At 39.8% G+C, this 13,549-nt stretch overlaps 1 non-coding gene across 1 annotated transcript; it reads left to right on the top strand.

The window, feature by feature from the left end:
- Positions 1 to 10,359: 10,359 nt before the first annotated feature.
- On the top strand, positions 10,360 to 10,466 carry LOC120254726. Its single transcript, XR_005534718.1, has one exon. It is a non-coding gene; the product is annotated as a small nucleolar RNA R71 (small nucleolar RNA).
- The last annotated feature ends 3,083 nt before the right edge of the window (positions 10,467 to 13,549 follow it).

Here is a 13,549-nt window from a genome sequence, read left to right as displayed (position 1 = left end):
TTTTACAATTGCAATCTCACAATGCATGAACACACCATTGGTAGCCGGATGTGACACATTTGATAGCCACCCTTTACTTATCATGCTTTCTAAAGGTAAAGTTAGAATTCTATTTGATAGAAAAATTGTGTAGAGCATCCTCGAAGTGTTCACCATCAAAAAGCCATTCGCTTACTTTTATGAACGCACTTTAAAAATGTTCTAATAATATTGTGAGAGGATTATTGCAATTAGCGACCCAAACTGGGGTTTTGTATGTGATAATATTGTTGTACCATAGACCTATATACTGATTCTTGGATTTGCTTTGGGTGAAGAAACCTAGAGTGAAGCGACCATCAGCTGAGACTACGATCTCATTGTAGGCAAGTGGTTGAATTGGTGTTATTATGCCCTTGTACTAATGGCATGAGAGAAGTAAAAGAACCAAAGAATGCTTAGCAAGTGAAACATTCCAGTTGATGGAGTGCTCTTTTTTTTTGGTGTGTAAAAGTAAAAGTAGTGTTTATACTTGAATATTTTGGAAATATATTGCAATTATTGAGAGTTTGTTGGTATGGCTTTGGTTGCTAATGTGAGTATTTACATGATGTGGGGAAGGTATTTGTTGAATTGTATCTAAGAGTTTTGGCCTTAAAACTATGTGTGTTTTATTTATACTTTTAACATCTTAGAGTTAAAATTGGAGAAAATGATTTGGATGTATTGATTCATGTATATTTTATGAGCTATGGATGTTTTGTATATATACTCTTACATTTATGATGTGTATATGATGCATATATATATGTGGATTCTTGTGAGTAAGGGGATATATAGATTGTGGAATTGATAGTGTATAGTATGCTTAAATGCAAGGTGCATGATATTAACATGTGTCATTTATGAGTAATGTGGTTACAAATGGAGATAAGTCCTGATGATATTACTATGGGCATAAGCATGCATGGTTTAATAACTTTGTTGTTATACTTGGTTAGGGTGTAGTAGAATAGTATTCTGTAATGGTTTAATAAAAGCCATATAGCTATTCTTATTGGTGATAGATAGCCTTGCTCTTCATTCATTATAAAACGAAGCTTTTGGTTATTTCATTATAATATTGCTAGCTATTTATCCCGATGCTACCTTTGTGTTGCATTCAGTAACCTTGTGTGGTGTCAGTGATGGTGTTGTGGTGTCTGGTATTCTGATTTAGATACTTGTAGAGTACAGAAGGAGGCCAGTAATGTGTGGTGGTGTCTGATATTCTAATATGTGTACCCATAGATTACGAAGGGTGTAATGGTGTCAGATATTCTAATGTAGGTATCTATGAAGTACAAAGGACATGATGGTGTGGTGGTGTCTGATATTTTGATTTGGGTACCCGTGGAGTACAAAGTGTGGAATAGTCTTGTGGTGTTTGATATTATGATCTGGGTACTTGAGGAGCACATATAGTGTGATGGTGTGATAATGTGATGGTGTGGTGGTGTCTAATATTCTGATATGAGTACTCATGGAGTACATATGGAGTGGTAATGTCTTAAACTTTGATTTTAGTACTCATGGAGTACATTGGTGTGGCGATGTGATAATGTGATGGTGTAGTGGTTTTTATCATTTTGTCTGATATTCTTATTCTGGTAATTGTGGAGTACAAATGGTGTGATAGTGTGGTGGTGTGATGATGTGATGGTGTGATGGTATGATGGCGTGAAGTTGGATGGGGGATAGTATAGATGATAGTTGATTTTCTGCCCCCCGATAACCAAGAATGAGTTCTATTGTGATGTATGGGGTTACTTAGCTACTTAGCATATAAGGTACAATATATTATTTTATGGATTATACTCTAGAAATATATGTTAGTTTTTTTTTTATTGCCATTATTGTTACTATTAGTTCATAGAATTTAAATCTTTATCAGGAGCTATAGTCAATTAAGATCTTGAGATTCAGCTTGCTATTTTCTTCAAATTCTTTTATTAGTTGTCTATAGTGCTTCCTCTCATGCATAAATTATCCTCTCATTTACAAACCCTAACATTAAAATAATCGCTAGGAAGACATGAGAGATTTGTCGATAGTCAGTATTCATTTCTATTTCTTTGTACCACTATTTTGTAATGAGAAATTTAACACTAAGACTTAGCTTGAGTATGTATCCTTCTTATAACCTATTGTATTTTATTACACTACAAGAAAATATACCTATAGCGGCGGATTTATCCGCCGCTATAGGTCCTAAATCCGCCGCTACAGTCCATAGTGGCTGATATTAAATTTGCCATTAAATCCTCCGTCGTAATAGCGGCTGCGGCGGAAGTGTACAGCGGATGTTAAAGCTGCTATATATGCTTTTAGCGGCGGAAAAAAATCCACCGCTATATGATTTTTTATGCCTACAGCAGCTGATTTTTCCGCCGCTCTAGATCCCCATCTCCATATATTCATATTTATATTCATATATTCATATTTATATTTTTCCTGTGTTGCTCCATATATTCATATTTATATTCTTCCCACAATCTAAAATACAATAATAATTAAAAATGAACATCCACAATTGTAAAATTGATACATGCAAAAATGTTTTGCATTCATTACATCACAAAACTCAAGAATGTCATGTAGTTGTGGTCCTCAACCAACAATAAAAGTGGTTGTGATCTCTTACAAAAAAAGAAATGGAAGAATGGCATGTGAATTACAAGACTCATTTGAATGAAATCAGACCAATTACAATTAGTGCGCATAAGAAAAATTGAGTTAACAATAACTTGTGGAAAGACCTATAACAAGAGATTATCAAAATATAATCGTAATTCATGATTGCTCAGTCCTCTCCACCAACCGAATGCGCTTGTCATCAATAACAAATTGAGAACTTGATTTTATCTGCAAAATTAACTAACTGATAAATATACAACTGAACTTAAGGAATGAAGAAAAAACTTTGCCAACCCAGTCTAACCTTGTTCATTAGCATTTCCTGAAGCTGAGCCTTGTCTCCCGTTACACCCGAGTCCTGAAGTTCCTTGATCACAAGCTTTTGTAGCTTTTTTATTTTCATAGCCCTATCTGGATTCTGCATAAGAAAACACTAGGCTTGTTATGAGAAATATAAAAGCTGAAATCCTGTAATTATGTGTTCTTAGATAAGATGCATGTTATGAGAAAGATGATATTTATGTCTTAAATAAGCAAAAGCTAGCTTTGTGATAACTCTAATTACTTTTATGCTGGCATTGAATTGAATAATTCACTTGTATGAGCACTTCAAGCATTTTGATAAAAAAGCTAAAAAGTTTTCATTTAATTATTCCAATAATTTATGATCACTTGCTCTGTTAAGATTAGGAATGAGGCACGCAGACCATTCATTGCACTCAACCCTGTTTGGAAATGTTTTTCATTTAGAAAAATAGAAGAGAACAAAACTTGCAAACAGCTATGTTTTTCTATGTGAATGTAAATGGCATGCATTTCTTGGATCTTTTACCCTATTAGATCTTAAGAATTTAAATGAGAGTTCAATTAGTGTTGTCACCATACCATTACCTTTGATCTGAGATACGTATTGTCATTTTGAAGTTCCAGCTCCTACATTTGCACCAAGTCTTTTCAGTAATGTATCATATAAACCAAGAAGGAAAAGAATCACCGAAAAAAGTTGAAGCTTATGACGTAACTCTTTTCTGCATGTACTCAATCTCCGCAAAGTGCAACTCATGCTGGTGATACAAGGACAAGATATGAGTAAGCCATGTAGACCAAGGAATGCAAATTAAACACCAGACACTAGTTATGCCCCTGAGCGAGAGAAAGCGCTATCTCATCGATGTGTGAAAGCTACCAACTGTAGAAAGAGCTACCACCCTCGAAAAAGTGTGAAAGCACCCAGGCAATCGCTTTGAAAAGGGCTACCTTAGAGGATGTGAAGCTATCTACTCCCTTTGAATCTGATATATATCCTTGTAGATAAATAAGTCCCTTTACATAGAACTTTGAGGAGTATACTTTGGGTTGACTTGAGCGAGTTGGCACACTTACACGATTTCCGGTTTGTTGTCCTTTTTTATTCAAGTTTTTAGCTAGAGCATTGATTTTTCGTATTTAGTGTTGAAATTTACCTTACTTGTAGAATTCTCTCTTTGCATGCTTTGGTGAACTCCAATATTTCCTTCATCTAAGCATACAATGTTTTAATTTGTGTCGAGGACAAGCAAAAGCTTAAGTGTGGTGGAGTTTATTATGCTTGTGTATTAAGAATGCGAGTGTTATTTCACTACAATGAGCATTACTTTATTAGGTATAAGCACTAATACATGCGATTTATGTGCACAGTAGGGTTGTGAAGCTATGTTTTAAGAAAAGAAGCCAAAAAGTAGATCGTGAATGCACTATTTGATGAAATCTTGAAGGAACAAACGGAAGATACAAGTTGGGTTCAAAAGATACGTGAATGATGTAACCACTATCTGTAGTAATTTCATCAGTAGCGCCATCGTCACAGCACACTAGAAAAATCGAAATTCGAGAATCCACACGGGCTTGGGAACATCCAGCAGGGCGTGTGGATGACCCATTCTAGCCCTTTAAAAAGCTCGCGATTCAGCCCCCGATTTCTCCATCCTTTCTCCTATCTTTTCTTCCATGTTTCCTGCACTTTTTGAAGCGCCCGTGGGCTAGGGTTTGGAGAGGCTTTGGCAAGGCTTTTGGAGAGGTTTGACTGCCTTCAACACCGCAGATTTCCTTCGTAAGAGAGCTATTGAGGAAGCTTTTCAGCTCGTGCACCGATCCGGCGAGACTGTGTCCCTAGGTTTGACGAGGGGACCTTTGAAGAAGATCCGCCGATCCACAAGACCTTCGATTACCGAACACAAGGGGGTTTTCATTCATGGATTGCATCCCTTTGCTTTTGATTTCATTATCTATTATATTTTGCTCCATGGAGAGCTAAACCCTTAGTGGGTACTTGGATATTTGTGAACCCTAGGATGTATTCATTTTCATTGAACCTTTTAATTATGCTTTCAATTAATTGATGTTTTAATTGAGTTCCAATCTTGTATGCTTGATTGAGTGAATACTCCCTCAGAGTGACACTAGGGTTGAGAGTTCTTGTTCGTAACCCTTGCGACTGACTGACACACCACGAGAGTTAGGCAAAGATAGATTGGAGAGGGTTGAGAGGGTGAGTCAAGAGGTAGCGGAGCGTCCCCTTTCCTCTCTGATGTGATTTATTCTACTTCCATTTCCCATTTCCTCGAGCTTTTTGCGGTCATAGTAGAGTGAATGGGCTAAGGGATGACCTTCCGCTGGGGCTTAGTTGTAGAGGCAACGGAGTGAAGCGTTGAAGTGATTTTAGCACCTTGGGCTTAATTGTGGCTAGGGGCCTTTGACCTCCACCAAAGGGTTAGGCCTACATCTAGGAAGAGGATTTATCACTTGGAATCCCTAGAACTCATTGCAATTCTATACTGAAAAGTAGGTTGAGAGGGTATTCAATTTCCCTCCTCCGGGACATGTATAGAGTTAGGCATGGTTGACCTTAGATTTGGGACCATGTATCAAAAGGATCTCCACGACTCATTAATGCATTAGTTAGAAAGCATAATAGAGGGTTTTTGCACTTGAAACGATTGACCTAGGTGGAACAATATCCGGCACACTCCATTTATCGTAGATTGCCTCCCCTGTCTTTTACTTGGCCTCCTTTATCTTTTCTTATTTTCATTTGCATTGAGTTTGGTTTCACATCACTATCAACATATTTTTATTCTAGTTAAATAGAAATCTTGGTGGTTCTAAGCACTATTCCCTGTGGATTCGGCCACCCTCTCACCTGGGTATTATTACTTCGACACCCATGCACTTGTTGTTTACACGCATATTCGGTCGTGTCAATACGAAAACATAAAGAACTAAAAGAAAGATGTATCAAGCGTCAGTGTCCTCTGTACTGCTAGTGCTTGTGAAGAAGGTGGATCAACTAGTGCTGAAATTAGCGATGGTCGTGCTTGGGATGTCATAGGAGTCTGGGGTCTCATAACAAATGGAGATGTTACGTCTAGCTCAAGGATCCGCTATAAAATGTCAATACGGGTCATCACCTCATAATGGTTCTCTTCCAGTGCCATGTGAACCTCTTCAATCTTAGTTAAGAGCACCCCTATAGCATCTTCAACCCTCCCAAAACAATCATAAGCTTAAGACAGAGAAAACATGCACAATGGAGGTGGCTCCTGTGCTGCAGGTGGTGCTTCGATCTCCTTCTACTCTAGAAGCCGCTTAGGAATAGGCTGAGATCCCTCTGCTGTGTCACCCTCAATCTCGGCTGGCTCTGTTAGGGGATGTTCATCACATAAACTCCATCTCTGTAGCATCGAATCATGGCCATGAGTTGCATAGTCTCCAAGCGATACAATCATTTTCTCGGCCCCTCTAATAGCGTCTAGTTGACCCAACCTGATAATAAGTCTAGTAATGTATAGGCAGGAGAAAAGGACACGGATCCTGGCATACTATCCTTGATGCCAAAAATACTCTGCCAGGATATGTCTTAGATGAAGTGGCACACACTGAACCATCGAGTAGAGGTGCAACAGCCTCGCCACTTTAAGGACGCCGGTGTCGCCACCACGTCGCTCACCGACATGCTCAGAATGGCATCAATGTAGCGATATGCAGGTCGGGAAAGACATGTGGCCTTGACACCCCGGGCTCATACTATCCCTATCCACACAGCGCTCTATATGCACGCTATGCATCAAACTTGCGGGTAATCTATAGGAAGCCGCTCGCTCTCCTCTCGTAAGTAAAGTCCTCATCAGTATAACATGAGTTTGACCGAGAACTGAGTAACACTCATGTTGTAATCGTGTCCAAATGCTTTGAAGTGTATGACGTCGATACTATCAAAACTATTATAAGACCTGCCAAACTCGAAGAATGCTAACTCCTCCAATGTCAGCAACCGAATGACAGGCTTATGAATAGATAATAATTTGTGCTAACTGTCTACAATAAGAAGCTCCTCAACCTCATCGGCCATGTCATCGATGAGCTGAACCTCTCTCAAAGCATCTATGTCTAGAAAACGTGTCTGTCCAAACTTTATCTTAGCCAACCTCTCAAAATGAGCTCGGTGCCCGCAATCGCAAACCCATATGCTCTGCCTCCGGTGAGTGCTCCGGGATGCTTACCGATCACTTTTTTTTTATCCTGGGGGTCATGTCTGCAAGAATTGAAAAGAAATCGATCAAATTCATTCAAAATAACAATATCGCAGAATACATGTGTCGGTGGAAATTCCACACCACTAGGCAATACACTCAAAAATACATCATAAAATCATTCTAAAGATCTCCTAAACTAAGCATCCATCATTTAAACATCAAAACGAAGCATATTCACCAATTTTAATCAAATAAAATAAAGTATGGCGAAAAACAGAGAGAATGAGGGTTTACCGACATGATGAATATGAAAACATTGAAATCGGATGGAAAACTCGAGTAAAATCTCTCTAAATCAACGGTACAAAGTCGGGAGAGTACAAGGAAATGTTCTCAAAGTGTTTGGGAGTCTAAAAATGAAAAGTCAAACAAGATTTATAAAGAGAAATCACGGCCTTTTGAATTTTGTACATCTACACTGACGTGTGGAAATTACCCATGCCCGTGTGACTCCACAGGAGAGCCTTATAGGGTAGACACACACCCCTGTGTGCTCTTGGGATGGCATTCTTTGCCTCTGATGCACCCACATGGCCATGTGGAAATTCGCCACACCCGTGTGTCTGACCCATAAGGGCACCCACACGCCCCTGTGGCTCCTCTGTCCACACGAGAATTTCTCTAAGTGTTTCACACGTCCGTGTGAAAATTCCACACGAGCGTGGATCTTGACAAGTCCATTCAAAGGGGCAGTCACATGCCCCTGTGTCTTCTCGGGATGGAAGAGAACTCTCTGCAGGAAATCACACAGGCTTGTAGGCATTACCCATACGCGTGTACAGTTCACAAGGTTAGACAAAGGGGTAGACACACACCCCTATGTCTTCTTGGGATAGAGTTTTGAACTTCTACAGAGAAACACACGCCCGTGTGGAATTTCCACACGGGCATGTGACCATCACAATGTCGTTCACAGGGCAGACACACCCTTGTGTTCTCTTTGGATGAGCTCTGAATGAAAACACACGGCCATGTAGAATTTCCACACGACCGTGTGTCTTCTCTGGATAACTTAGAAAAATTTACAAACTTTTCAGAAAATTTTTGAACATTTACATCTATTTAGAGCCTGCCTATATTATTGGAAAATAACCAGAGAATCATGAAAAACACGCTCAAATGGCCAAGAAAAACTTCAGTCACACACAATTACACATGATAATACCAATAATCCATGAGAAAATCACAACAATAACTTGTAAAAAGATCAAGACACCAACACTCAAGCTCTTATTTATGCAAAACACTAACTAAAACCTAGAAAAAGCAACAAGACTTTTGTTGCCTCCCCAGAAGCGCTTGTTTAACATCACTTAGCTTGACATACCTGACCTTACCTCATGGGGGTTCATAGATGATGGTTTCCCTCTTACCCATGACTTGAAAGAATGATGAACATAGTCTTTTGAAAATAGAGGGAGAGTTATTTTCTTGTGACGTCTCCTTGCATACTTCATCTTCTGGAGCATCTTCTTCATGATCCTCGGGGTAGGTTGCACCTTGTCCTCTAGACCAAGCGTCATCACGTCTTCATCCTCCAATTCTTGGTCTAGCAACCCCTCGTACAGGTCTGTACACGTCATTTCCTGCACATATTCATCTATTAGTTCATTAGTAGTGTCAAGAAAATACCATGTATCATCAAAGTCTAGAGAATGTCTCATGGCTTCAGCGAGGCGGTATGTAAGCTTGTCGTCCCCAACTCGTAAAGTCAACTGTCTGCCATCTATATCGATAAGAGCTTTGGAAGTGTGCAAGAAGTGCCTTCCAAGTATCAAAGGAAAGTCAACATCCTCATCAACATCCAACACTACGAAGTCTACAGGAAATATGTACTTGTTAACATTCACAAGTACGTCTTTGATGATGCTCCTCAGATGTCTAACCGTTCGGTCCGCTAATTGTAATGTCATCCAAGTGGGCCTAGGCTCTCCCAAGCCTAGCTTTTGGAATAATGTATATGGCATGATGTTGATGCGAGCCCCTAAGTCTGACAAGGCCTTTCCTTCACCCATGTTACTAATGCTGCACGGAATGATGAAGCTTCCGGGGTCCTTCTTCTTGTTCGACATATTCTCTTACAACATCGCTAAACATGAACCATCTAGAATCACAGATGCACTCTCTTCTAACTTCCCCTTGTTGTTCAAGAAGTCCTTGAGAAACTTTACATAACGAGGAATGTGAGACAATGCTTCCACAAATGGGATGTTGACGTGCAACTGCTTGAATAACCCCAAGAACTTCTTATATTGCACATCATTTTGGTCGTTCTTCAATCTTGAACGATAAGGGATTCTTGGTTTGTAAGGTGGTGATGCCATCTCTTTTCCTTTTGTACTCTCCTCGACCTTCACGAACATTGGTATTTTCACTCGAAGCCTACCTCAACCTCACGACCACTTCTCAAAAGTGATCGCCTTCACATGTTCCTCTAGGATTGGTCTCGTATTACTAGGCAAGCTTCCTTGAGGTCTCTCTCGATAACAACTTTGCAATTTGCACCCACTTGATTCTCCAAATTGTGCAATGATGTGATGTGGTTGCGAAATATGGCTTCAACTGATTTGAATCTTGTATCTGAGGATTGAATGAACTTGGTTAAAGCTTTCTAAACCAGTGATCTAGTTTTCCTACCCTAAAACTCGGTTCTTCGTATTTAGGGCTTGTTGTTGTTGTTTGAAACCTGGTGGTGCCATTGTCTTCCGCTGCTCTTGATTATACCATGAAAGAATCATGCGCTTCTCCACCCCCGATTATAGGTGTTGCTATATGGATTGCCTTGGTTTCATTGAATTACCCACAAAAGTCCACTTGTTCTACCAAGGATGTACCACCAATAAAAACTCGCAATCGATGGGGGCATATCCTACCCCACACCCTATGCAACTAGTCGTAGCTACCACTCTATTAGAAGTTAGAGTGTCTAACTTCTTACTCAATGACTCTACTTGGGCCGCCAATGAAAAACCTGTGTCATTCTTATAAAGTCTGGCTACCTTCTTTCTATCCCTTGTATTCCCTTGTGTGCCGGGTCTTGCTCCCTAAGGTTCCTTCTGCTGCAGCAATGTGTAACTGCTTCGTGCTTGGGTTCAACCCACTATAGAATGTCTGAATAATCATCTACTTGGGGAACCCATGTTGAGAACATTTCCGCAGTAGCTCCTTGCACCTATCCCATGTCTCAAAAAGAGACTCCAATTCTGTTTGCACAAAGGAGGAAATTTCATTTTTGACCTTCGCAATTTTTCAAGAAGGGAAATATCGGGCAAGAAAAGCTTCTACCATCTCCTCCCAAGTAGTAATTGATGCTCGAGGTACTGAATGTAGCCACTGCTTTCTTCTCCCTTTTGAGGAAAATGGGAAGGCCATCATTCTGTTAGCATCATCCGTAACTCCATTAATCTTGAGTATGTCAAACACTTCCAAAAAGTTCTCTATGAGATTGTTTGATCCTCATCGTCCAAACCATTAAATTCTCACGATCGTTGTAACATTTGGATAATGCCGGGTTTGAGCTAAAAAAATTTGAAGTCAGAATCGTGGCAAAGACAATGCTAGATTGTGTGCCAAGAGCTGCTGGTCTGGCATAATCGAATAGTGTCCTCTACAGCTCATTTTGTTCTGCTATATCTTACCCTTCGCCTTCTACCTCAGCTTGATTTGTCTGTTCTTGCACAGGTTCTTTAACCCTTCTACGAAGTGTTGGTTCAAGTTCAGGATCACCTTCAATCAATGTCAAAGGGTTCCCTCGGGTTATAACTTAGAGTCGCAAACCAAATAAAGAAAAACAAATCGTAACAATGGAAGAATAAGAAAGTGTGAAATAGAATAAATGGTAAATAGCTAAAATAGGAAAGTGCAAGTAGTTTTCTAAGACACCTACTCTCGCAACGGCACCAAAAACTTGACACACCCTTTTGCGTGTGTACTGTAGGTGCACGGGTTTGTTAAAGTAATAATACCCAGGTGAGTAGGTACTCTAATCCATAGGGAATAGTGATTAGAAACACAAATATTGCTATTTAACGAGAATGAAAAATGAATTAATAGTGGCGTGAATAAGAATCAATGAAAATAGAAATAAGAAAAGAAAAATGAGGCACAAATAAAAGTTAGGAGAGGCAATTGACGATAAATGGGGCACCCGGATTGCTCACCCTAGGACTATTATTTCAAGTGCAAGACCAATCATTATGTTTCCTAACTAATGTATAATGAGTCATTCAGATCCTTAAACACATGGTCCCAAAACTTAAGGTCAACCGTGACTAACCCTACACTATGCCCCGGTGGAGAAATCTCTCAGTCTCACCACCTCACATTGTGCTAGGTTGTTTTAGTCTACAGGGATTCCAAGTGATAAACCATATTCCCTAAAATAGATCTAATCTTTTCGTCCAAACGAAAGACCCTTGTCACAATCAAGCCCCAGATAGTAAAGATTACTTCAACGCTTCACTCTATTGCTTGCACAACTAAACCCCAACAGAGTTCATCTCTTAGCACTTCACTCTATTCTGACCACAAAGAACTCTTGGAATGTGGAGGTAGGATAAATCACACGGAGGTGAAAGGGGATGTTCCACTACCTCTCGACTCACCCTTCCAACCCTCTCCAATCTAGCATTGTCTAACTCTCATGGTGTGTCACTCACCCACAAGGATTACCAAAATGGATTCTCAACCCTAGTGTCACTCTAAGGAAAAATCTACTCAACAACCATTAAAGATTAGAACTCAATTAAAACTTCAATTAATGAAAGCATAATAAGATGTCAAAGAAACATTATCATCGTAGGGTTTACAAGCCCAAGTACCCACTAGGGGTTTAGCTCTCCATGGAGCAAAATACAGTCAATAATGAAATCAAAAGTAAAAATATGCAATCCATGAATAAAACCCCGCTAGTGTTCATATCGATGGTTTTGTGGAGTGACTACGCCTTTTCCAAAGGTTCCCTAGTCAGCCTAGGGGATCCGTGAGGTTCGTAGATACCGCGTGAGGTATCCCCTAGGCTTGACTAGGGAACCGTGTCTTCATATCGATGGTTTTATAGAGGTTTACGGCCTTCAATACCCCGCTAGTGTTCATATCGATGGTTTTCGAACTGATCCAGCACATCCTCTAACTCACAACTTTGATCCTGAATCTCACTAATATAACAACAACTAATCCTTCCACGGGGCGGTTGATGGTGAATTGCACTTGAATGGAACAACATGAAGTGGACTGTATTGCAAACAAATAAACTTTCTATTCTATGTCTTCAACCATTCCCGTGATTGTGCCAAATAATTCGGTTATGTTGATCACTTTTCCTGAAATCAAATAAAGAAAATAAATCAGAATGATGGAAGAGTAAGAAAGTGTGAAATAGAATAAGTGATGAATAGCTAAAATAGCGAAGTGCAAAGTGTTTCCAAAACGCCTACTCCCCGGCAACGGCACCAAAAACTTAACGCACCCCTTGCATGTGTACTGCAAGTGCAAGAGTTTTCAAACTAATAATTACCATTGTGAGTGGGTAGTCGTATCCACAGGGAATAGTGATAAAAAACACTACAATTTCTATTTAACTAGAATAACTTTGATTTCAAGGTGGTGTGATCAATATCAATATGAAAAGGAAATAAAGAAAATAAGAAAGAGAGACGCAATAAAATGAGAGGAAAGACAATCGATAGAAGGTGGGGCACCCGGACATTGCTCATCCTAGGGCTATTGCTTCAAGTGTAAGACTAATCATTACATCTCCTAGCTAATGTCTAATGAGTTGTGGAAACCTTAAAACACACAGTCCCCAAACCCTAAGGTCAACCGTGACTAACCCTACACTATGTCCCGGCGGAGAAATCACTCAATCTCAACACCTTACACTACGTAAGGCTGCTTAAAGCTCTATGGACTCCAAGTGATAAACTCTATTCCCTAATCTAGATCTAACCCTTTGGTCCAGGCAAAAAGACCCCCTAGTCTCGAGTAAAGCCCTAGCACTAACGATTACTGTAATGGTTCACTCTGTCGCTTCTGCAAGTAAGCCCTAGCGTAGTTCCTCTCTTAGCACTTCACTCTATTACTACCGTAAAGAACTCTTGGAACACGGAGGTAGGATAAATCACACCGAAAGCGAAAAGGGACATTCCGCTACATCTTGACTCACCCTCTCAATTCTCTCCAATCTAGCTTTCTCTAACCCTTATGGTGTGTCACTCATCCGCAATGATTACCAAACTAGATTCTCAACCCTAGTGTCACTCTAAAGGAAAATCACTTCAACAGCCATACAAGATTGGAAATCAATTAGAACATCAATTAAAGAA

The sequence above is a fragment of the Dioscorea cayenensis genome, unplaced genomic scaffold (genome assembly GCF_009730915.1).
Source record: "Dioscorea cayenensis subsp. rotundata cultivar TDr96_F1 unplaced genomic scaffold, TDr96_F1_v2_PseudoChromosome.rev07_lg8_w22 25.fasta BLBR01000595.1, whole genome shotgun sequence".
Classification (NCBI taxonomy): domain Eukaryota; kingdom Viridiplantae; phylum Streptophyta; class Magnoliopsida; order Dioscoreales; family Dioscoreaceae; genus Dioscorea; species Dioscorea cayenensis.
Note: the sequence above shows the minus strand (reverse complement) of the source record. Positions and strands in the feature narration are given on the sequence as shown.